Here is a 3,922-nt window from a genome sequence, read left to right on the forward strand (position 1 = left end):
ATATATGGGCCTACAGTTGCCCTGTTTTCTCTTTTTGATATAAAATATTATATGTACTAAATGATAAACTTTTTATATCTGTATAAAAATGATTGATGCATTTATGTGACATAACTTAATATATCCGTGGGAACCACCACTTTAAAAGCACATTTCTTTTATATATTCTCTTTTGGTTTGAGACCGTTGGAATCTCTCTCTCTCTCTCTCACTATATATATAGATATATATTTATATATCTATCTATATAAATATATATCTATATATATATAGATATATATATATAGATATATATATATATCTATATATATATATATACTGTATATATAAAAAAAGTCATACAGACATGATAGGCAATCCTTCTTTCTTTAAAAAAAAGGTGTTTTACACTTTTGGTTGACCATACCCATTTAGCAACTAGTATAGCGAAACAATGGATTCCTCAAATGCAGTTAAAGGTTAAAGAAACTTGGAAAAATAAATTACCTAAAAAAAAGCCATAATGAAGAAAATGATATATAGGAACCTTGCCATCATTTAAAATCAAAATAAAACAGAAGTAATTTAAATTTGACCTGAAATTTGAAAACAAAGGTTTCTTTCCTTATCAATAATTAAATTAAGAATAAAAATAAGATAACAACATTCCAGCATATACTTACCGGGTGGTTCAGTTGGTTATGAGAATGTAGACAGCTGGAAGACTTCGGTGGAGGTCTACTCTACAAAGAACGGGGTTGGCTTATATAATAAAAGAAAAGGAAGTTGAGTAAACAGAAGTTTTAAATAAAATTATATTTAGCAGTCACATTTTTCTTAGGAACACATACCTGATACCACATGTATTTATTAAAATATTTGTCTTCTATCCTCCAGGTAGGACAAATATCAGCACCCATTCAGCAGTTTAGTAACCTCCAGAGCTCATATTTAGACAGTTTTAATCTAAAATCAATTTAAGAGGAATTCCAGCCCAAATTTATGCTTTGCCTTATAAACAGTAGCATGGAGTCATTTTGGACAGTTAGTTCCTGTTTAAGTGTTCAACCAGTTTTGCTTAAAAAAAAGTGACCGGCACATTAAAACCCAACTTTGTATGTGACTTGCTGTTGCAATAAAGTTTTCTTGGTCCCAGAAAGTGACCGGATTCTGGGGACAGACCCCGCTTTCAGGAGACTCTCCTTGGATAAAAAGTTTCCCCATTTCTGTTCCCAGCAGTGGCGGGGCTCAGGGTAGCATTCAGACTTACCAACCCTAGGCCCAGCATGAGGAGGGACACAGGAATAATGCAGTTGTGCTGCCTCCATCCCTCTGCTTCAACCAATAGGGACTGGGATGACTGAACCCCCAGTACCCCATCTATTCTACTACCATTAGCCCACCACTAGGGATGAGCCGAACACCCCCCTGTTCGGTTCGCACCAGAACATGCGAACAGGAAAAAAGTTCGTTTGAACACGCGAACACCGTTAAAGTCTATGGGACACGAACATGAATAATCAAAAGTGCTAATTTTAAAGGCTTATATGCAAGTTATTGTCATAAAAAGTGTTTGGGGACCTGGGTCCTGCCCCAGGGGACATGGATCAATGCAAAAAAAAGTTTTAAAAACGGCCGTTTTTTCAGGAGCAGTGATTTTAATAATGCTTAAAGTCAAACAATAAAAGTGTAATATCCCTTTAAATTTCGTACCTGGGGGGTGTCTATAGTATGCCTGTAAAGGGGCGCATGTTTCCCGTGTTTAGAACAGTCTGACAGCAAAATTACATTTGGAAGGAAAAAACCCATTTAAAACTATTGCATTGCCGACAATACACATAGAAGTTCATTGATAAAAACGGCAAGGAAGATAGAAGAAAGAAGAATCATTTAAATAAAGGAATTGTCAAAAACTGTCTCTTGTCATTTTTAACATTTTTGACAGTTTTTTAGTGAAATGGTAGGGGTAAGTACCCCCTTACCATTTCACACAGGGGGGGGGGCGGGATCTGGGGGTCCCCTTGTTAAAGGGGGCTTCCAGATTCCGATAAGCCCCCCGCCCGCAGACCCCCACAACCACCAGCCAGGGTTGTGGGGATGAGGCCCTTGTCCTCATCAACATGGGGACAAGGTGTTTTGGGGGGCTACCCCAAAGCACCCTCCCAATGTTGAGGGCATGTGGCCTGGTACGGTTCAGGAGGGGGGGCCGCACTCTCGTCCCCCCCTCTTTTCCTGCGGCCTGCCAGGTTGCGTGCTCGGATAAGGGTCTGGTATGGATTTTTGGGGGGCCCCACACCATTTTTTCTTAAAATTTTGGCGCGGGGTTCCCCTTAAAACCCATACCAGACCTGGTCTGGTATAGATTTTGAGGGGGACCCCACGCCATTTTTTTTTTATTTTGGCCGGGTATTCCCTTAATATCCATACCAGACTTGAAAGGCCTGGTATGGAATTTAGGGGGACCCCCCACGTCATTTTTTTTTTTTTTTCCCCTGTGGGGAATTCCCATGCCGTTTTTATCAATGAACTTTTATGTGTATTGTCGGACCGGCAATTCATTAATAGCCGCGAGTAGCTTTAAATGACTTTTTTTCCTTTGAAATGTCATTTTGCTGTCAGACTGTTCTAAACACGGGAAACATGCACCCCTTTACAGGCATACTATAGACACCCCCCAGGTACGAAATGTAAAGGAATATTACACTTTTATTGTTTCACTTTAAGCATTATTAAAATCGCTGCTCCTGAAAAAACTGCTGTTTTTAAAACTTTTTTTTGCATTGATCCATGTCCCCTGGGGCAGGACCCAGGTCCCCAAACACTTTTTATGACAATAACTTGCATATAAGCCTTTAAAATGAGCACTTTTGATTATGTATGTTCCAGTCCCATAGACTTTAACGGTGTTCGAGTGTTCGAACAAATTTTTTGCCTGTTCGCAAGTTCTGGTGCGAACCGAACAGGGGGTGTTCGGCTCATCCCTAGCAGAGATGTGTCCGCTGACACCCGTCTGTCATCTGATCCTCTAAATCCAGACGTTCGCCATCCATCTTGGTGGATCAGATGAGATCTCATGGAAACGGACATGCTGTCCATAGGAATCAGCGGCGCTCTGACAGGCCCCTCCCCGCTCAGTGAGCAGAGAGGGACCTGTCATCCGCCAGCTCAGCAGAGATCAACGCAGTGATCTCCTGCTGAGCTGGCGGACTCCGCTGAGCAGATCTGCCTCGTGTGAAAGGGGCCTAAAACGTTTAAAGGAAAGGCTTCCAGAGGTGGGGGAAGCACAGCCTAGAGGGGCACAAGTGCACTGCCATGAAGCCAAGAGGACTCCAGTCATAATTCGCTGTGTTCTCATCTCCCAATAGACCAGAAGCATCAGGTGTATCTGAGACACTGCTTTTCTCTGGCATTGTACCTACTCTTAGCATGTCAGCCTCAGCACATGCCAATAAGAATGACTTGGCTGCGGCATTGACAGACCTGGATTTGCCGGAGTGATTGTTTCTGGGCACAGATGTTGCTCATACAGTTTCTGTCTGGTACGCTCTTACCTTAGGTTGCCTCCAGCAGAAATCTTAGGACCAGGCATATACTGGCCATCGGGACTACCGGGAGTTTCCTGGTGGGCCGATGGCTCAGTGGGCCGATTTGCTCTGTGTGTCTCTCCCTCTGCAGTCCGGGTCTCCTGCGTGTCATAATGACAAGAAGGCAGAGCCAGTTCGAGCAGCAGCGCTTTCACCTCTAAACCTGCCCCTGTGCAAAATACATCTCCAACCTGTAATGTGTTGAGGGGGGCACACAACACTTAGATGCAGGGCTGGATGATGATGTTTCAGTGTCCCGTTCCCGACCATCAAAGGGAGGGGGGAGATATTTGCATCTCATCTCAGTGTTAGCTAATAATGCTTTGTCCATGCTGCAGCCCCTCCCTCCTCCCCTCCCA

The sequence above is a fragment of the Aquarana catesbeiana genome, linkage group LG08, assembly GCF_042186555.1.
Source record: "Aquarana catesbeiana isolate 2022-GZ linkage group LG08, ASM4218655v1, whole genome shotgun sequence".
Classification (NCBI taxonomy): domain Eukaryota; kingdom Metazoa; phylum Chordata; class Amphibia; order Anura; family Ranidae; genus Aquarana; species Aquarana catesbeiana.